The 22180-nt window shown below is 48.8% G+C and overlaps 1 long non-coding RNA gene across 1 annotated transcript; it reads right to left on the bottom strand.

The window, feature by feature from the left end:
• Positions 1–2401: 2401 nt before the first annotated feature.
• Positions 2402–7621, bottom strand: LOC141462508 (uncharacterized). Its single transcript, XR_012463204.1, has 4 exons — positions 7310–7621; positions 5999–6159; positions 3586–3792; positions 2402–2908 (listed from the first exon to the last, which is right to left on the bottom strand). It is a non-coding gene; the product is annotated as an uncharacterized lncRNA (long non-coding RNA).
• Positions 7622–22180: the final 14559 nt, after the last annotated feature.

Below are 22180 nucleotides of genomic sequence, written 5' to 3'. Positions count from 1 at the left end.
GCGGGCAGTAGGAAGGAGAAGGAAAAACATAGAAGGAAAGCTGAAGTAGAAGAAAGAAAAGCAGACAGGGTTAAACACTCTGATGTTTTATTACAGAAAAAAGAAGGAAATAAGGGGGCTTAGCCTGATCCCCCCAATATATTTTCATTTTGTTCCTCTGGCCCGTGTTCCTTGTCTTGGTGCAGGGTGTGCACTCACTCTCTGTAGCCCCAAGCCTGCAACATGATCCCCTGCGCTGACACTGATGGGTTCATAATTGACTCCAGAATAATCTTATTACTCACATCCCTGATAACTAACATCAGTACCCCATCCCTGAAAGCCTACAAAGAGGAGTGTTTTGTTTGTGTTCTCCCTTCAGTACTTAACACTTCTTTTAGATTGTTTTAATTTAATTTTAATGTAATCTGATAAGAGCTGTAAAACTGTCAAAGAAATCTGTCTCCTTCTGTCTTATTAAATGCACTTTGAATGAAATTATGGGGTTTTTTTTCCCCAATAGCTGCCAAACGAAAGTATCTCTTGATTCAGATGCTGGGATTGATGTACACTAATCTTAACAGCTTTAGACACTCTTTTTAATTTAGGGAGGAAACCATGTGTGCTTTTAGCATCCTGCTTTCCTCTGGAGATGTAACAGTATCCTGCAAGGTGCAGAATTCGCCTCATTGCGATGAGCATGTGGCCGCAGGGTGCTCACCTGCAGGAGGAGAAAGGGATGAAAGAAAGAGAAGAAAGCGAAAAAGAATATATCTTTGTAGGGGAACAAAATGGGGTGAGGGACTGAAAATGCATGTCTGCAGAGACAGCCTGTGTTGCTCCCTTACAGTGAAAGGCTCGTGGGCCAAGATGTCGCCCTGTGTCCCCACGTTTAAGGACATCACCGTGCAGGGCCCAGCACCACGTCGGTGAGGGTCTGCAGGGCGCCCTCCCTACGGTGAGAGCCTGATGGATTCTGCAGCGCTGGCAGCTGCCAAAGGGGCTGGTCCAGCCTGAAGCTACATCCGCAGAAGGACCTGCTGTCTGCAGTAGACTGGAGAGGTAGATATCAGGACTTGAAGGCACTGCTGCACGTAGAAAAACAGGAGGAAAAAAACCCACGCATTTCTGCCTTTTCTACTGTTGGGATCTTTCCAAAGAGCTCTGCCATAGGTTTTTTCTGTCCTATTTATCTCTTATCTGCTTTTTTTTTTTCTTCACAGGTGCTACAGATCATATGTCTGTCTCACCCTTGGCCTCTCCCCTCTCAGTGGCCCTTGACTACATCTATCAGAGATGGCTGTCACGGGGTTTGCTGGTTTTCCTGAGCAATGGATCCATGCACGGTATGTACCTGCTGCAGGGTGTCTGCCAGCCTCTGATCTAAAGCCAGAAAAGGGAGGGAATGCCACTTTGTCCAGGAAAGATGGGGAATTGTTGGTGTCCTTGCGTAAGATGTCTCGGGACAAAGCCTCCCCACACGAGCCTCTGCATACCCCCTCCCCGGCACTGCTGCTATAACAATAATGATGAGCTTTTACAGATTAAGGGCCCTCTCTGATTTTAGCTGAGTTTCACTTAACATGAGAAATACAAATATTGCTTGACAACGTCTGGCTTAGAATAAACCATGACTTCAAAAGCATTAGAGAGAAATCGTTGATTAAAACCAAAAGGGACGATTAGCTGCAAGCACCCACGTATACAGCAGACACACAGATGAGATATGAGAGAGCCTGAACATTTCATTGCCACCATTTTGCTACTTCTGCCAAAACACAGCGGGCTGGGGAAAGGGATTTGCAGAGACACAGCCTGTGATGTGTTGGAAAGAGGTTTTTCCTCTCTATGCTTATTTGATTTCTGAGAGCGACCGTACATCCAGCTTCAGCTTGCCCACAAGTCAGGACGGAACTGAATACATTTTCTTTCTATTTTTTTTTTTTTTTCTCAATTAGATTCATAATACATGCCCTGGTAGCTATGAAAAAGACACACAAGAAATTTACATAATGCCCATATAAGTCTTTTTGTTAATGAATCAAGTCCCAACTGAAGAGCACTAATAATACATTAGTAATCAAAGAGCAAATAACACCAGAGAACATATCTCAGCAGAGCAGTTGTGTGGATCCATTTCCGACTGTCAGTGTCAATGCGAGGAAATAGTAATTAACATGTTGAATTTAATGTTTAAATTTTAATAAATTTAAATGTAATAAAATGCTTTTATTAAATGTTACAGTTCCTTGAAACCTATTATTACTCGTTTCTGATGCATAAATAGAAAATACATTGTCTTACTGAAGAATGCAGTTTCTGCTGTTGACAGGACAGGTGAAATGAGTTCCTCCAGCAAGAACTTGTTAACACAGAAGCCAATGATAATGGTTGATTAAATAAAAAACTGAAGAACAAGACTACAGCATTTAAAACTATATGTTTATTAAGAATGTAAGGGCCTTATCCAAAGCCTATTGACATAATTGAAAAGTCTCTAGTAATGTCATCATCAATGAATTTTTAATTAATCCGGGAGAATTTAGACACAAGCACATCCATTGTTTATGGCTCTGTGTTGTTAATGAGCAACAGAAATGCCATGGCACAGGGAGGGGACCAGTTTAGAGACCATTTGCTGGGAAGTATGCCTCCTCTCCAGCCATCTCAGAGTGCTTTTTGAGTCTCTCACATGGCATATGAGGATCCAAGACCAGAAGGCATCAGATATGACCTGATTCAGGTTTTTCCAAGGCCAAGGATGTGGAGAGGATGTCTGGGAGATTTCAGGTCTCTCTGCTTTCCCGATAATTCAAAGTCACTTCACTTTTCTAAGATGTAGGCACAAGGAATTAACCAGTCTCTACTTAAGTGTCTGCTGTTGTCTGAAGAGGAAAGAGGAGATTGACGGTGTGGAGTTTCCCTATCCCTGGAGAAATGAGAACCGAGTTTAGGTTTCAGACATGCAAGACAAGAGGCTGAATTTGAACAAGGCCACTCGCAGCAGACCATCAAAATGCTCGATTCCTGTCTTCTCCGAAATTGTCTGTGCCTTACGCTCTGGAGCACCCGTACAACCACGACTTTAATTTCTGTTGCTCAATCTGAAACAATTCTAATAGATTTCTGCACAGGAAAGACTATTTTGTGCAATTTTGGGCGATTATGAAATGTCTCTGTTAGGCCTGCGGTAACCAAAAAGAAAGCAGGAAGAAAAAGACAGCTCAAAGACATGTAGCCAAAACCAATCCCACAGCTGCCAGTTCAGGTCCCACCGCAGGGAGCATTACTCCGCCGCGCACACTGCACCTCAACCCAACGTGCCGTAGCCTGGCGCTAGGCAGAGACTACCGCACGTCGCAGACCACAACCAGCAAGGGTTCAACTTCAAAGAGTTACAAATTGTGGGATGGAGAACATCCATCGCAAGGGGTCAAACCTGCCCCCACCAAACTTTCCGAACGAATGAACTACTGTGTGCCCGTGTGTCTCACTGCCTGTCCTGTGTCCCACGCAACCGTGCCTTCCTGATGCTGCAGTGAGCCTACAGAGGCAAAGTGGAGATTTTTGCACCCAAACATTTTCCTAGCCACAAAAGCGTCCTACCTCGCCTTCAACGTGTGCTCCTTTGCAACAAGTCAAGACTGTGCCATGTTTTTGCCAGGATCCTCTTCCTGGAGGACAGCAGCTTCGTGGCCACGTTCTTCTCAAGTCCCCATCTGCCGTCCATTCCCCATTTCCAACGAGCGAGGCAGGCAGCGCAACCAGGGGTTGGCCGGTCAACTCCATCTTTCTTGGTCTTAACACTTGCTGCTGCTGGTTTAAAGGACAGATCTATCAGGGTCTTTCATTAGTATTTTGACAAAAGAGTGGATTAATCTCATGTACTGACTGAAATACTGAAAAAGTTTCTTCTTCTACAAGTCATGAAAAATTAAAGGGAAAATGTAAAATAATCAGGAAATTCTTTTAACTGAATTAGATAATGTTTTCCTTTCAGCTCCACATTTTATAGCGATCTGTTTTGAAGAGTTGCTTTCTGCGTTGACAGGGACAAGGCATTTAGACAAGGTAAAAAGCCTGGAAGATCCAAAACCCCAGACTCAAAGAGAGAGCGTCTGGCCTATTGTCTGTTTTGATTAATGAAGCTTTTTGCATAGTGAGATAATATGATGTTTACTGAGCAGGGAATGCTGCTGCACAGCAGAAATATCAGAAGCATGAATAATATTCAATATGATAACGACATCAATAAGCTAATCTATGTATTACTGGATTCGGCTCAAAAATGCCTCAAATGATATTTGTTTATTTCATAATTGTCAGCCACTTTGATGCACTCGTCGTCAGGTTCAACAAGTGCTCCAAGCTACAAGGGTTTGAAACAAAGGGAAGCACTTGGGCAGTTTAGTGCTGTTTGGGGCAAGGGAAATAAGATCCCACGGCTGTTCCGAACCGACAGCACGGGTAAGTGAGATGCTGCTCTTTAGACAGACATTGACAAACAGAAGAGTCTCTTGAGAATCCCTCACTACCGGCAACCAAAATATTTAAACCCCGTTAAAGATGCTTATATTTCAGCACGAATGTTCGCAAGTCGTAAGTGGACTAAACCAGCAAAACAGCAGTGGCAGCACAGATGGAAAATAAAAGCCTTCCCGTGAGCTAGAATTCATTTCTGGTCACTATTTGGTCGCTCTCTCCATTTTATTTTTTACTTTTGCCTGAGGTTTGGAGCTGAAGGTCCAGACCCTACAAAGCGCCAGAGAAGCTGGCTTGTTTTTCAGCAAGTGCTATCTGCGGAGCCAGGCCCAATTTCACAGGGAGTAATGACCATGTGCTGCTTCTCCAAATTCTCTATTTATTTGAAATAGACACAGTATTTTTCGCTTCCTGTCCCAAAGCACCGGGCTGTTTTTTTCCGTGATTTATTAAGCGTTTCCCCCTCTGTCCTGTGCAGAAGATTGTTCTGGTGATGAATGAAAGGATCCGTGCATATAGACTGTTCATTCATTTGAAAAGCAGGAGAGCAAGCGTAAGACTATTATATTAATTAAACTGTGTCTGCTCAGAGCTCGGCATCGCTGGGCCCTGCCCTCTGCGCTCCATTTAGTATATGCAACAGTAAATAATCGTGCCAAACATAAAAAGGAGCCTGAAGCAGAAGCTGGCAAAAAGGCTCGGGAAGAGGTAGAAAATATTCCAACAGTGTATTTAGGTAGTGCTCGAAAATTCGTTCCAGATCTACTTTTGAAGAACTACTCACATCAGTTGGGTCAGCAGGTGGGATCCATGAACAGCAAAAGTCTGGGTTGACTTAGAGGCTTAAGGTTCAAAATATTTTGACTGTTTGCAGACGCACATGCCATACAGGACCTCTCCAAGCGCAGGAGGGTAGCCTGGAGGGTGCCCTGTTTCCACTAGGAGAGGACCAGACCCTGGGGAGGTGGCCTCGAGCATCTGAGCGCGGCCCTCAGGGCCAGCCTGCCGCTGCCCCCTCCCCGTCCCCCCCGTGCAGCGGGGCCGTGCCCCGAGTAACTTCGGCTGTTACAGAGCGAAGGGCAAGTTCTTTCTCCCCCCCCCCCCCCCGAACAGCACAGACAATCGCAACCACCCAGTAAACTTTTTAAACGAGCAAACCTTTATCCTTGCTCAATTAACACACTCCGTTCGCGCTTTTTTTTTTTTTTTCTCCCTTTTTTACCTCTCTTTCTCCCCCCCCCCCCCCCCCTCCGAGAAGTGTATTTATCTGCTGCGCCCCGAAGTGCCCGGGGCCGCACCGCCAGCCCGCCCGGCTCTGGCGCGATCGCCCGACCCTTTTCTTTGCAATTATGCAGCAATTAGCCGAAATCTGGGCTGCCCGCTCCGCGCCCCGCACAGGCAGCCGGGGCCACCCCGAGTCCCCCTCTTCCCCCCGCCAGCCTGAGCGAAGGGGCTTAAAAAGAAAGAAAAAAAAAAAAAAAAAAAGGGGAGGGGGAGGGAAATAAATATAGATATAGATATAAAAGAAGCAGCCCACCGTCTCCAAGCAAGCAACAGAAGAAAAACCCCCGTCACCCGAAAGGAGCCGCGGGGGGGGGAAGCGCCGATGTGATTTTTCGGAAGCTGCTGCAAAACTCTCGTTCGCACCTTGGCTCCGGGTACCGTCGCCGGGAGCGTTCAGTCCCCGCTGTCGCGATGCTGATGACCGGAAAAAAAAAAAAAAAAAAAAAAACAACCAAAAAAACAACACACAACCAAAAACCAACCCCAAACGGGCGAAGGAAGGAGCCGAGCAGCCGCCACCGGCGCGGGCGGGAGGTGCCCGGTGCCCGCCGCTGCCCCGGCGGGAGCGGACTCAGGTAGGTCCCGCTCGCTTTTCCCTTTCCTCCTGCTTACCGCCTCCATTTCCTTTTTTTTTTTTCCTTTCTTTCTTTTCTTTCTTTTTTTTTTTGTTTTTTTTTGGTTTTTTTTGGGGGGGGGTTGTTTGGGGTTTTTTTGTTTTGTGGGTGGGTTTTTTTTGTTGGGTTTTTTTGTTTTGTTTTTTGTTTGGGTTTTTTTGTTTTGTTTTTTTGTTTGGGTTTTTTTGTTTTGTTTTTTGTTTGGTTTTTTTTGGTTTCCACCCGTCGTTTCCCTCGAGTGATTTAACTCTGGTGATTTTATCCTTTCGGCAGCGCGGGCGCATAACCAACAGCCAGCGGAAGGGATGCTCGCTCCCATTCAAAAATTAGGGTATTTCACAAAAATTAGGGTATTTATTTCACAAAAATTTAGATGCGGCGGCGTTCCGGGGAAGGGAGAGCGTCGCCAAACGCTGAACGGGACCTACAGTAACTACCAATAACTTAAGGCAGCGACTCTCGCCACCCGAGGGCCGGAGGGGAGACTGGCCGTGGGCTGCGGGGCTTGAAACTCGGGTGGGTGCGAGGGCGGCGGGGGGGCTCGGCGCACCCCGAAAGCCGCTGCGCACACGCCAGACATGTTGGGGCTTTCCAGGGCGAAACGATGGAGGATCGTTCCGGCCGCCCCGGCCCGGGGAAGTGCCGGGATTTCCTTTCCCCGTCCCCGCCCGAGGAGCTGCGGGGAGGGGGGGTGGGGGTGGCGGCTCCCGGGGTCTCCGCAGCGGCGTTCCCGCAGGCAGGAGCCCGAGAGGGCTCGGCCGGGGGGGGGGGGGCAGCCCTGCCAGCTTCTGTCTGACACCCCCCTCTCCCCCCTCCTCTAGGCAAAGCAGCGGCCGGCACGTTTCACGCGTGGCGCATCCCGCCGAAGGGAAACCGGTGTATTTTTGTTGCGTGAGGGAAGCTCCTCCAGCGGAGCCCCTCGGACCTCCCCCCGCCCTCCTTCTCCTTACCTCGGCTCCTCCGCAGCGAGATGCCGCCGGCGAGGAGGGTGTCAGCCCCCGGGCTGCTCCCCCGGTACCGGCACACCGAGGCAAGGAAAAATAATAGCAATAATAATAGTTAGGTTTGGGTTTCGGTTTGGTTTTTTTTCCCCCCAAAGCCCTCCTGCAAAGATCGTGGGGTGTTAAGGTTGGAGATGCATCCCCCCACCCCAGCTCTGGCCTCCAGACCCCCCCCCTCTCCCCCCCCTTCCCTTTCCTTCTCTTCCCGGTGCGGGATCCCGGCGGTGCGAGGAGGGAGAGCCCGTCTTTCCTCCCCGTATCGATTTCAGGCCGGCGCTGATAGCGTTTAGGCCGGGATTGGGGGGGATAATGGAAATATCATCAGGAGACAATTACCTTTTCAGAGCATTCACTTCTCCTCCCAGACACTGTCATTTGAGAAATAGGATCATTTGATTTCATATTGCACTAAATAACACCCAGCCGTCTCAAATTGCCAGCTTCTTAAAAGCCACCCATTGGAATAAATTGCAGAGCGACTCTTTTGGCTCTGGCTTCTTTCCCCCCCCCTTCCAGTGTCCCCCCCTCTTTGCGGAGCAGTATTACGGGAATCGGGCGGGACGAAGGCGACCGGGGCCCGGTGCCGGCGGGGCAGGCAAGGCTCAGCAAAGCGCCGGCTCTCTTCGTACCCGCTTAGCCCTACCTGTGCGGGTTTTGCTCCTCTTTTTCTCCCCCTCCTCCCCTTCTTTTTTTTCTATTTTTTTTTTTTTTCCTTTTAAAGAAAGACTTTTTTTTTTTTTTTTCCCGCCTGGGTCCCGCGGATGCCAAGGTGCGATGTGCCTTTAAGGCCATCAGTGCGCGCCTGCTAATCTGGTCATCACAGGCTTCATTATATCGGTATTAATGTCATCCGCGGATTACTAATTAGATTTGCGGGATAAATGAAATTACCCGAATGGGCTGCCTGGGAGGGGGAGCGGAGTCTCCCGGCGCTTCCCGGGATTTACGAGGGAAAAAAAAAAAAAAGAAGGAAAAAATAAATCCCTTTATTTCCCCCCCCCCCCCAGCCCCTTTTTATTTTTACACCCCTTCCTCCCCCATCCCCGGCCAGGCCGCCCCGAGCCCTTCATTCCCCCGGCGGGGCTGGGACTCGCGTCCTAATCGTGTTCTCCTCCGACAGACACTAATCAAGTAATTTCCCAATCCCAGCCCCATCAAATTGCTCTTTAGCTGTTGAACTGTGGAGTTTTGCTCCTCTTTTCTCATGCTAATCAAGCCCATTCAGCATCTCTCTGTGAGGCTATTTGTAGTGGAATAAATCTCCTTGTTTGCCTGCTGCATGATTAATTGATATTGTTGTATGGCTTTTGTTTGGGCTGCGGAGAGCTGAAAGGCAGTGCATATTGGATGTGACGAAAGGAGCTTGAAACATCATTTCGCTGCTGAGGTCTCTCAGAGGTCGAGGGATAGACCGATCGCATTATTCATCCTATTTATTTATCCTTATTAGAAAATATGATGAAAGAATAAGGCCCGGAGTCTTTTTTAAACATTGACTAAACACTGCATACACAACCCCAATTAAAAAAAGAGCCCAAGATGAGGCCTTTTCTCCATATTAGAAAAATAGCTCTTTTTAACGAGGACCAATTAAATCGTACTTCATTTTACCTGGAGTCTCACAATAGACTTGACAACAAATTGCCTTTCTTCTTCACTGTTAATTACTGGCGGAATCAGCCCCGCTCCCAGCGGTGTGAAGCCCTTCCCAGATAACCCCTCCAAACCCCTGGCTGGACCCTGCAGCGTAGAGCCCCCCCAACCCCACCAAAACCCACCCGAGACCAGCGTGGGTCTCCAGTCATCTCCCACTCCCACCGAAAGCGACGTGAGCCAAACTGGGCCCCTCCATCCCCTCCGAGCAAAGCGTGTGGAGCTATTTCAGCCCAGCCCTGGCCTCCGTTCCCAGACCTCCCCCGCCGTGTCCCCCCCCCCCAGCTATTTTAAAAACTGTATCCGGACTCCCAGGGGACATCGCTGCAACTAGGAGATTCAATTAAGTAATCTCAGTCCTTTGCTTCTCTCACAAACGGCTTTTTTTTCCTCCCCCAAATATTTCCTTTTCCAAGTTCTTTTTCAAAAAGAAACCAAAAAAAAAAAAAAAAAAGAAACAAAAAACCAAACTGAAGAACAACGGGAAAAAAAGAAGAGGGGAGGGAAAGAAAAGAAAGAAACTGTTCTCCTTTCTTTTCCCTGTATGCAGGGTAATTGATAGGCTCTATCAGAGGTCAGGATTTGCATAAGAATTAAGAGCAGTAAATTAATTTAATATTCCATGCACATCTCCAATTATTCCTGCAGACCTTTGTCTCCACGGCTGGCAGAGAGAAGGTTCAGCTGCTCTTCAACCAAACAACATCTGTGCAGTTAATAATTTGATAAACAGCTCATACAAATAGTTTCTGAATTATCTGCCAACCCAATGACTATTCAGTTTGGAAACACTTGGCAAGGTCTGCGACGTGCGGTCGAGGCTTTGTAGCCTTGTTTCGGTGATTTAGCTGCCCGGGCAGACATTTTCCCTCCTTATCTCTTAAATAGAATCAGCTCCTTGCGACAAAAAAAACCACCAATAACAATATGTAAAATAAGTAATTACCACTAATTAATAAAAGCCCCCCCCCCACCCCGTGCCCGTTGCAGCTGAGGTGCTGGGGTGCCGGTGTGCGAGAGGGGGCCGCGGAGGCTGGCGGGCACTGAGCAAACAGCCCATTCTGTGCCGGGGCCTGGGGTCCTCCCCCCCCCCCGCAACCCGGGGTCCGGGTCTTCAGCTCCGCTCGGCCGTGTCGGGTCCTGTGCTTAGCGTGGGTGCCCGCCCCAGTGAGAGGTGAATAGCTCTTGCTGGGTTTCACCACGGGCCCCCTCCCCGGCTGCAGGATTTCCAGCCCCCGCAGCTGCTTCCTTTCCTACACGACAAACTGGAAAGGGGACAGGTTTTTCTGGAAGTCCCTTCTGTCCCCCTGCCCGGGTCCCAAAGGAGGAACGGCTGAAGGCAGCCCCGCTAAATCCAAATTTCAGCCTAAGGAGGGTATCCTGATTTTCACCCGCTGATTTCCAGGGGACATTCAGTCTTACAAATCTGAGGTGGCTCCTTCATCCACCCCAGCACGGATGCAGAGGTCCAACTCCATGTTGGCCAACCAACACCTCTTACAACGCAACCCAGGGTGATGAATCAAACTGCCGCGATAGCACTAGACCCGCCTGATTTCTTTTTAAATGCACACATTTAATGCACAACCAACAACAATAATTACAGGGGTAACACCCAAACGCTCGGCTCTCTGCGGTGTAATGGGGATGATAACCTTGCGCAGACACGGCCAACCCTCACTAATTTCCTCTTCTGCATGGCTTGTACTTTTAGCGTTGCTTCTGGTACCTGCTAATAAACGTGAGTGAATACGTGTAGAAAGAGAAGGATTTACATAGATATTGGGAACCCACTTGTCGTGAGCTCAGATCCAGTGAAACTGCGTGGCTAATGAAGATGAATGGGAGGGCTAATTTGTTCCACTGTACTGCAATCTGCTGCCTGCCTTTGCGGCGGGAGCAGAGCGGGTGCCAGCTGCCCGGTAGGATCCTTCCCACCCTACACTGGTCTTTTAAACAAACTGACTTCCCGGCGGGGCGACCGCGCTGTATTTCGGAATGCTCCTCCGGCACCTACGTTTCATGGGGCTACGCCGAACGTATAGAACGATGCTTTTTTTTTTTTTTCTGGTCCGTACAACACGCGCAGTGAAAGCGCTCGAAGCGATTGAAAACTACAGCGAAGTTTGGAGTAGGCTCAGTGTCCCAGCGCTGTGAGGAGAGCACCTGGCATTGACCTTTAAATGCTGCAAACACTCTTCGGTGCGGAGGTCTAAATACCTGACCGTGCAAGGGGGCCACGGCGACCACGGCGTTCCCCAGACAGCACCGCAAGGGCACCGCGGTAATTAGAGCTTGGTGATTACCACCCAAAACCCACCCGTGTTCCTCCGCAAGGCATGTCCTCAGGGAAGAGTTGCGCTTCACCCACCTTGTGAGATGGCTTTTTGACCGTGCGGTGACAAAGGGGATTGTCCCCTGTGCTGGCTCACGGGGAGCACCGTTCCAGCTCGTGCTCCAGGAGAGTGGCTTGGGCTGCGTAGGGAAGAGTGTGGCCAGTGGGTCAAGGGAGGTCATTCTGCCCCTCTACTCTGCACTGGTGAGGCCACAACTGGAATACTGTGTCCAGTTCTGGGCTCCCCAGTTCAAGAGAGACACGGAACTGCTGGAGAGAGTCCAGCGTAGGGCAACTAAGATGATTAAGGGATTGGAGCATCTCCCTTATGAAGAAAGGCTGAGAGAGCTGGGGCTCTTTAGCCTGGAGAAGAGAAGGCTGAGGGGAGACCTTGTCTATGTTTACAAGTACCTAAAGGGTGGGTTGAAGGAGGATGGAGCCGGACTCTTTTCAGTGGTTTCCAGTGACAGGACGAGGGGCAACGGGCACAAGCTGGAACATGGGAAGTTCCATTTAAATATGAGGAAGAACTTCTTTCCGGTGAGGGTGCCAGAGCCCTGGAACAGGCTGCCCAGGGAGGCCATGGAGTCTCTTCTCTGGAGATCTTCAAGACCCGCCTGGATGCAGTCCTGAGTGATGTGCTCTGGGCAACCCTGCTTCGGCAGGGGAGTTGGACTAGATGATCTCTGGAGGTCCCTTCCAACTCTGACAATTCTGTGATTCCGTGAGAGTGGGTGATTTGTACGTAGGGTGACACACAGCCTGGGAATGCGGTTCCCAAACCTCTCCTCAGAGGTTTTTTTGTATTTGCCAGACAAATAACTGACCTTGTCCTTTGTCCCTGCCCTGGACTGTGTGTCCACTTACTCTGCTGGAGTGCAATGGGAAGGAAAATTAAATATGCACACTGGGTGCTGTTAATAAATCCACTGGCCACCTCATTTTTCTGCTAATGAGCCTCCTGGCGAGGCCACCAAGGGGTAGCGCTGTGGCATCTCCTGACCTTGTTGAGCTTCCTCTGCTCCCCCAGCCCCGAAGGAAGCCCTGTCCAACCATCACAGCTGCAGCACCCGGTCCCCAAACCGCCACCACGCTGCCCGCCCTGAGCACCCAGCGGGTGCTGCAAGGAAAGCTTGGAACTGGTTTTCAAGTTCACTTGTCGTCAGTGGTGTGTCTGAAGAAGCTGTAGCTGGCTTGGTGGGCACGGGAACATTAGGAGAGGGCGCACCAATGGGTGGGAATTCAGCCTGGCAGGACCACAGCAGAGCCAGTGGCTTGAGACAGCTCCCCTCACCACCACACACTGCTGGTTCCTACCGGCCCTTGTCAGTCTGTGTGTGTGCCCACAGCTTTTGACAGCAGCCAGGGTAGCACGGAGCGGCCACGACCAGGCTGAGCACCGCAGGAGGCACCGCTGAGTTTCTAAAGGGGTGAAGGTTCTCACTGCCGAAGGTGAGATGTGGGGGGCTGTGAAGCTGCCGGCTCAGACCCTGCTGAAGGCATCAGTGTGCAACAGGGGACATGGCCCTACCCGGGCAGTGGGGCAATGCCATGATTCCTGCAGCACCCACAGCGCTGTGCAGCTTAGATGTGACCTTAAATTATACACGTGAGAAGTTCCAGAGTTCCCCTAACGATGCCACCGCTTCTCACTTCCACCAGGCATTAAGCGTCACTCCAAAATTAATAAAAAGTTGATTTTAAAAAGATTATGAAGTTCTTCAGGCTAAAGGAAAGGTTAATGCTCCTCTCCGTAGTCATGCTACTTTGCTGTCGTGAAGAGTTGATTTTTCTATCCTTTTTAAAGAGAAAATTTACGCAAGGAATAGGAATCCGGGAATAATGACATAAACAGAAATCAAAGGATCAAGTGCCAAATTTGGACGGATGTCTGGGGCTTGATAAAACTCTGCAGACTTATCCCAGCATAAATAATGTCAGACTCAACGTGACACTCGCTGGTTTGTGTGGGAGAGGCCAAATAGGGAATTACCTGGTACCTCAGCAGGGGGAGGGCGGTCCCAGCGCCATGGTGGGTTGAGACTGAGATTCAGCGGTTGGAGACTCGGTTCCTGCGGTTGACAACTCAGGCTGGGGCACGGTGTTACCTGTCTGCAGCACTGGATTCAGCAGCATCCCACCAGCATAAACCCCAAAGCTCACCATGGTGACCCAGCTCTTTGAATATTCAACACCTGCAGCTTCAGGGCTGCTCAGACCCAGGGATTTGTTACTAAATGGACTCTTTTTTTTTTTTTTTTTCCCCTTTCCAAAATTCAGATTCAGATCGATCCACTCCAGAGCCTGAGGCTGTTCCGACCTGAGCTCGGGTTTTGTCCCATCTCTAATTAAAAAAACCACATGCGAACCGTGGTTTTTACTTTGTAAGCTAAACGGGCTGCTTTAAGAAATTCAAATCCCCCTTCTACATCCCCCAAACCTGAATGCTCCGTGTTGTAAGGAGGGAAGCAGACCCTTAACTGCTTTCCATCACCCCAGCAAGGGGCATCCCCCAGTTTCTCATATGCCCCTGACAGCACCAGGGAGTTTTAAGGCAGCCTTGGGCCTGGCACAGTGGTTTTTAAAATCGGGAAGAGGCAACGCTGTTTCTCGAGAGCCGGGACACTAGAGACCCTGCATCTTTGCCGCTGTCAGTTCACCCTTGAAAGCTCTTAAGCCCCTTTGGTCCCTCAATTTAACCACAGCAAGAGGATTTCAACACTAACACTTGCCAAGCGGTGTTAGGCAACTTAATTAATGTTTGCAGAGCTTTGAGCAGACAGTGCTATACGTGCATAAATTTTGTCGTATTCCAGCCAGGCCACAAAACCCATGGAAATCCCGGCACCGCCACATCAGCCAGACCCGTGGCCGCATGGATGCGCCACCTTTGCAAGGCGTATCCTTCAGCGTCTCGTGGGTGACGCACCCCAGACACTTGGAGACAGCAGGGATGCTTAGGCTCTAGGAGCACAACTGCCCCCCAGCTCCTCCAGAAACCCCTCTGAGAGGCACCAACACGCTGGCAGCCTCCCCCCGTCTTCCCCATTTAAGATAATCGAACAGAAATCAACCTCGCTCTGCTCCATCGCAACTCTTGTCCCATGGCCAATTCCTATGGGAAATACTTTAAAATAAAACCATCTGTAAGCTATAGATACAAAATAAACAAACAAGCTACCAAACTGCTTTCAGGTGATGCTGATTGGTTATTTTGTGGGCTTTTGGTGGTTTTTTTTTTATTTTTAAATTTTTTTTAGAAGCAGTACTCGTACCCTGTAAAGTTGGGATAAGATGCTGCAGGGACACACCATGGGATTAGATACTGTGGGGGGACACTGCCTCTCGCTTGCACAACTCCATCATTCTGAACCAGAGAGAAACCCCAAAATCAGCGTGAGGTCCCTGTGGGTCTGGTTCATGCTCAGGAGAGCATCCCCGGGCAGGCAAACACCCAACGGTTCTTTTCCATAGCTTTGAGTTCACACTCAAGTATTTCCCCCAAACAGAGACAAATTTAAGCAAATGTTCACCTCATTTGTGTTTGAGGTATTAGACCTTATTCCAGGTGTCAGACCTCTGCCTGCTCCTGGTCCCACAGAGCCCGCCTGCGCCTGCGCTCCTCCTATTTCACAAGCGCATGAGCCCCTTCGTGTTTGCTTCTGGTTGCGCGCAGAAATCGAACGTCAAGAAAAATCATCTACCAGTGGGGAAGGGAAATTATCTCCAGCCTTTTCCCCGCGAGCCACCCGGGCTGGGGGTGCAGAAAAAACACAGGCACCCCCTCTCCGGTGCCAAACCGAATGCGAAGCAGCTGCATGGGGGGAGTCCTCTGAAGAGTCCCGCCGTTGCCGCCTGTCGCTTGCACAGCCACCCGGGTCACCACCAAAGGCTGTTGACAACCGGCAGCAGAGGCAGTGAAAAGCAGACTGAGTCTGTGCCGATGGGTGCCTGTGAGCTGCTTTCTCAGGGCCACTTTTTGGAGCAATCTCTCTTTACGGACTTGCGAATCGAGTTGCTGTACCGCTCTTTTCTTTTTTTTTTTTTTTTATTGAGCCATAAGTGTCTGTAATGAGAGATTAAAATAGTAGTTGTGCCCTGTGATTTATTTTGTAAATTCTTGCGTCTACGCCCATGTAAACTATACCAAGTCACCCGGCTCTAGACCAAGGATAAATAACGCATCGCAATATATTTAGAGAATGAGAATGCAAACCACAGAAAAATATGTAGAAGGGGAAAATGCATTTGCTGGGTGGTAAGTTATTGGGCCTTTAGAGGCAGGGAAAGCAGAGACTGGGGAGGCGGGGGGGGGATTTGCTCCTGCCTTCCCTCCTGCAAATAAATCACCGGCCTCGCAGTGCTTGCGCCTGAATAAAATATGACAGGTCTCTCTCGCAGGGCCGGCACGCTGCTCTGTAACAAGTCGCACCACTCGCCATGCATACTGACTGCAAATTGGGTGGGTTATCAGACACTGCCATAAAAAAAAACCAAAAAAAAAAAACCCACCACAACCCTCTTCCCCCAACTGATTATGAACCTCATGCATAGCAAATGACAGAGCAATAACGCTCGCATCGCCTGCGGCAGAGGTAAAAAAAAAAAAAAAAAAGAAATATAAAATATTTACAGACTGACAGGCTAATGGACACTTTCCCAAAGAGCGGTTAGAAAGAAGTAGTAAATGGGCCCGTGCTGATGCAGGGCAGCGGGCCCGGTCAGGGATCAAGACACACAGCACCATATCGGATAACATATAATTGGCAGGTCACATCCAAATGAGTGTAGTCATGCATCATCCGGAAGGCTTTTGCTGGTTATAAAGACACTTGTAAACAATTCAGCCGCTGAACATGGCAATAATATGTTGATCCGGCATGTAATGAGGTGTTCCTGGAATCAATAAACTAGTCATGAAGAGCAGGGAGCAAGGTCAGCGCCTGCCTTTTTGATGACCTTTCCTGGCTGGTAAGGACATCATATACTCTGAAGAGGACTTTTCTCATATTGCAGAAGGCGCCGAGTGTCAGAACTTCCATTCGCAGCAAGCAAATGAACAGCCGGGCTCTGCATGCTAATGAAGTCCAGGCTATTTTCCACCTTTTCATCTGCACATTATGCTCTTGACTTTGGAGAAGGTGGGAATTAGGTTGGACCCTCGTGTCAGACTGCCTGATGGCTCGGCTCCGGAAAACTGGTAATTGAAGCTGATGACTGATGCGGAGGAGGCCTGAATTTGGAAATAAACAGTTTCAAGCACTGCATGTCATTTCTAGAGAGACTGCTGAGTGAATGGAAATGAGCTCTGTTTCTCCAATCTAATGCAGTTTCTCAGCAGGAAAAACACCGTCTTTGAGACAACAATGCCAGTCATTAAGATTTAAATGTTCTGGCGATAATGTAAGGAATAGCACCTGCCTTCACAAACAGCACTTATGGAAATGCCACCCCATGCCAGGGTCTGCCTTTGATCTCCAGCCCCCCAGCACCGGCCCTGGAAGAGTCAGGAGGCTCCGAACGCCAGCGGCAGGGAGGGCACGCGCAGCACTCCGCTGTCACCAGCCAGGTCAAAACACTGGGAAAAAATATTAGCGACACCGAAAGCGTGGTTTTGAAAAATCCGTCACTAAAAATCAACGCTTACCACGCCGCGTCTGCACCATTTAATTGCTCTTCCCGAGCACATCTAGCAGAAAGCCCTGCTGGCCTCATCCTCCGCTGCTGCTGCTCACTGGGGTGGCCTTAATTCATGTCAGTCCAGCCGCCGGCCCTGGAAAGATAAAAAAATGGAGTTTCTAGACAAGGCACTTAAAGGCCAATATTTTCAGACTTGAGTATGAACGCTCTGCCATCCTAGCTGTTGGGAAACAACATTAAAAAAAAAATGTTGCAAGCCCTTTCAAAATCCTACCTGGTGGCATGAAACTGAGCAGAGCAACTCGTTTGCCCCAGCAGCCTCGCAAAGGTTTTCAGGGCTTTGAGATGTTGCTGTTGGGACACAACCGTAGTAGCTAATACTTCGTTCTATCTAAGGCACATTAGCAACGACATGCACGGATCTGAATAAGCGGCTAGCTGTTTTTTTCTGCTGCCAGAGAAACAATATTTTGGGTCTTGTTTTGAAGCAAGGATGAGCAGAGGCTCTGTCTGCAACCCGCTTCTGGCCGACGCGGGAAGCTGCAGAGGATGCCTCAGTGCGCCTTACTCCCGTTCGATGTTGCTACAAAGCCCTTACGCCCACTGATCCAGAATGCTTCATACACAACAAGGAAAATAAGGGCTATTTATGCTTTGGAATTTTTTTTTCCCCCAACCCAAGCGCTGCCGCAGCAGCGAGCACAGAGCTTGCTGGCAGCTCAGCCCCCTTTGCGGGTTTGCCCCCCGAGCCTGGGCAGGACGGGGACCCACAGGCTCTGGGTTTCTCCACACCGAGGTATATGCTGGGGGTGTAAGGCGGGGTGCACTGCAACAGGAGGTCCCCAGAAGCCCCCTGGCACCCTGTCTGGAGGCCACTGTGCTTACTATCCCCCTGCATCCCCACCGGGGCGGCCGCTTCCCGCTCCCCAAAAGCTGTCGTCTTTCCCCTTGGAGGCGGCTGCATCTCAGGAGTGGGTCTGTTTGTATAATAGTTTGCAACCCTTCAACATGAAAGGATATAGAAGGATGCAAGTTATTATTATGAAAATGAACCAAGCAACAGACAAAAATATTCAGAAGATGTAATCTGCCATCCCTACAATGCACTCACGGAGAAGAGCACTTGGCAGGCAGAAGAGTAGTTGCCAGATACATTGCCTTTTGTTAAATTGCTTTTGCTCTGACAATGCCTTTTAAAACCACATGCAATCTTAATTTAAAATACCTAATACCTAAAGGTATAAGGGCCCAATTCTGGTCTCCAGTTTGAGATTTGTCCAAAGCAATTCCACTGGCTTAATACCACTATTCCTCATTTTAATCACACAACAAACATGGGAGGCTGAATTCCACTTGTAAGAAACCACGGACCTGATCCAATCATCCCTAAAAATCAATTGAGTAAAGATCTATTTCTTTAAAGAAGCAAAGCCTGCCTGCCACCTCGCTTTTGTCCAAACCTTTACCATGTTCAACTAATGAGAAAGGTCCCCTCCCTATGTGGTCAGTGTTACCATGCAAGATGGGGCTAAATGCAAAATTCAGCTTTTTAAATTTTTTCCGTCGTCTTTGAAAACGGTTAGAAGCAAGGAACTGCTAACTGCAGTAGTGCAAGAAACCATCACGTTTTTATTTTCCAAAGACTGAGTAGTAACAAAACCCCCACAACCCCACATCAGCCAAGCAGCATTTTCATGTCAGTCGGTCTTTCCCTGTTCTTGCCGTAGTAGGCTGCGCGTCGTTCCAACTCTTCACCAGTGAACCGAGCCCAAGCTCTCTGAAGACTGAAGGTCTGGGCGCAGGAGCCGATTCTGCACCCCTTAACCCAGTGCTTAATAAAGCAACCCCCCAGAATCCTGTGGAGGCCTGTGAGGTGCCAGTTTTATCCCCCCCCCCAACCCGAAGGGAGCCGGGAGACTGGAAGCGAGAGGCAGCACCACCGCCATCGTTCACGGTGTAAGCGCAGGTGTATATCAAGGCAGGGTACGGCAGGGTGACGCCGTCTTTGGGCTCACCCCATCCATCAGCGCTCCTCCCGGCCTCCCAACTTCATTAATAATCTCCTTCTCTATGCTAATACCATCAGAAAATTATGCAGACTGTTTATATTTCTTTACAGCCAGAACAGGCTGCTGACACGAATCAGCCATTAGCGATTCACATTGAGGAGTCTCCGCTAATTGTGCAGAATGTAATTAGTGATTATGTAATATCTAAGCTCTTGCAACTGTCATTAATGTCCACTATTCACTAGAGATAGTTCTTACTGAATTAGAGAATGATTACTGCATGGTAAATCTACTTAATCCTAAATATGCTAATTAACACCGTATGCACTTTAGACAGTGGTTAAAAGCACTAGTAACCTCAAAAAAGGTTGCAATACACCAGAATCTAAATTGCTTGCAATGGATTTTCCTTCAAAAGGTAAATTTGTTTAATTAAACGCTATAGTAAACTGTTAGGCACAGCTATTGATTAGCGCAACCCACGCGAGGGTTTCTGTAAGGGATCTAGTGAGGTGCCACCGCAGGGCAGCCACGCTCCCGCAGCATCCCGGCCCCGGCACCGCCTCGGCTGAGCCTCTCAGCAAGGGACCTCCCTGCACGCCCACGTACACACGGATACTCCCAAACAGGCACAAGATCGCCATCAGAGCCTTCTGTAAAATAGCTTTCTGAAAGCTTTCCCTCCAGGACTAAATACTGTATTCCTCAGGTCATAAACCATGATATTCCTACAGGCGGATACAGTAGCTTCCCTTGATAAATTCTTACTTAAATCTTAATTTTAAAATTTATTTGTGCAAAACAGACTTTGGATATTAAATGCTCCCTACTAAACGAATGGAATAAATAGAGCAATTGTACAGTTTTTGAAATGTCCCTTTCGAATGCCTAGGGTGTTTAATGTATTCTAGTTTTCCGTGAAAAAAAAGATATGGCTGTCATGAACCCCGAGATAATAGCATTTTGTGATTTATGAAGATTCTTCCTGCTTATATATTTTATATAAATAATACTCCTGCGTGTATCTCTGCACTCATTCATAATCAAAAGCTGCACAGGCTGTAAAAAGAGTTTGTGTAGTAACATATTTAAAATCAGCTTACAAAAATTGGATAACTAATATATCAGACACAAAATAAGTCATTGTAGCAAGCATACCAAAAGGAAAATTAACAGCACAATGCAATCCACGACACACTTATCAGCAGACTGACACAACAAAAGAACACAAACAAAAATTGCCACAAAAGAAAGTTCCTCGATAAAAAACAAAAAGTGAAATGTACGATAAGAAATTAAGCACGCTCTTGATTTACCTGGGTGCGTTAAATGTTTGCGACTGATAAGGAGATTACAAGTGCTCTTTGGAAGCAGTGCAACGTAGCGTGTCTCAAACCTGCATGACTCTACCCATACGGGGTGAAAACCCGGTGGGAGACGGGGCCGGTCCCAGCTGCCAGAGGGCGATACACCCTCCCTGTCGCACCCCGGCGCTTTAGGGGCTGCAGTTCTCATCCGAACAGCCGCTTTCTTCTGCAGAGGTCAGCAGCATCCCCCCATCACGAGAGCTGGGGAAGCTCTGGTGGAGGATGCCCCTGGGGTCAGAGCCCGGGTGAGATGCTGACAACGCTTTCTCCGTGGCGAGGGAGGATACACGAGATGCCTCTGCCACGGCCACGCCAACGCCTCCAGCAGCGCCCGGCCTGCGGATGGCACCGCCTGTGCCACCCAGCTGCGCTGGATGCCGGGAGCACACGCCGTTCACTGGGGACAAGGGGACACCCCCGGGACCTGATGTGGTCCTTGCCTGCTCTCGCCCAGGGTGTCTGGAGGGGCTCTGCTCCCACCATCGACACCGCATCCCTGGGAAGAGCCCCCCCTGTCCCCTCTGCTCGCAAAGGGGACCAAAGGGGACCTGCTCTGCAAAGCGACTCCAAAGCCATCGCCCTGGAGTCCAGGCTCGTGGGCTGGTTCACACAGAGGAAAAAAAAAAATTGCTCTAGATTCAAATTCAGAACCCAGAGCTTTAGACCAGTAGGACGGCTTTAAAGCCGTTTCCTGGACCCCCAGTAATACTTCTGGATTTGTTCACATCTATTTAATTAAAAATACTTTGAAGCCCAGCTGATTTTGAACTCTCGTCACTGCTGTTCTCGGCCACCGATCCAGGTTGGGCCGAAACCAGCCAGAGGATGCTCACAGGTCCCAGGGTGCCTGGTGGCTTTGTGCAGGGCAAAGCCGTATTTTAAACAGCCCAGTTTGGTGGGTTATGAGTGTGTTGGACATTTATATTCATTTTTTAATGAAAGTTTCAGGAAGGTTTGCGCTAGGCAGATTCAGTATGTATGGGTGACAGCCTTCTAATCCAGCGATTTAACAGTCCCTATACATTTACTTTATAAAGGAGCTGTTACAGCCTATGGCATTGAAAAGGAGACATCTCCAGCGCCTAAATAAAGATTTACACAGAAGACCTGGCCCTAATACTGACTTACAGGATTATTTTCAATCATCATTATCAATAACATGGGCCCTGAACTCGGCAAACCCTCCCTGCCCTGGAAAAGGTTTGCAGGGTCAGCTCCACGTGTTTTAAATGCTCCTACACATACGGCAGCCTGCAATTAGAAGATAAAAACCTACATGCAGAAGTGGGGAAGGAGGAGGGAGGGTTAAGTCTGCAAATTCACATGTGGCATCCCTGAGCCATGGATGGATCTCATGTGGCTTTGAAAACCTGGGTTGCCTCTGCCCTGTCCTGTCCTGCTCCACCTCCCTGGAGCTGCCTTCCTGACTTGGGCTTGCACAAGCATCCCTTAAATTCACCCCACCCTCTGCTGGATGAGATTTGTTGGGATGTTGCTGGCTTTCCCAAAATCCCCAGCTGCTGGAGCGAGGCTTCCTGACAAACTCAACTTTTCTTTCTTTTTTTTTTTTTTTTTTAATTTAAAAAAACTGCTGGCATATGCAAGGATGCTAAAGTCCTCAACAGCAAACCAGGCAGCAAATAAATTAAAAAAAAAAAATACCCTAAGTGTTTCAAAGTTACTTTTATTTTTAAAAACATCATAAGCCCTGGCTCCCAAGCCCTGGATGCCACCAGGAGAGGAAGCACTTCACCTTCATTAGTGGCACCAGCAGGCAAGCGAAACAGAGTCCCCGAACCCCCTCCGAAACAGCTCG

This window comes from Numenius arquata, chromosome 2, assembly GCF_964106895.1.
Source record: "Numenius arquata chromosome 2, bNumArq3.hap1.1, whole genome shotgun sequence".
Lineage (NCBI taxonomy): Eukaryota > Metazoa > Chordata > Aves > Charadriiformes > Scolopacidae > Numenius > Numenius arquata.
This window is presented reverse-complemented; position numbering and strand designations above follow the sequence as displayed.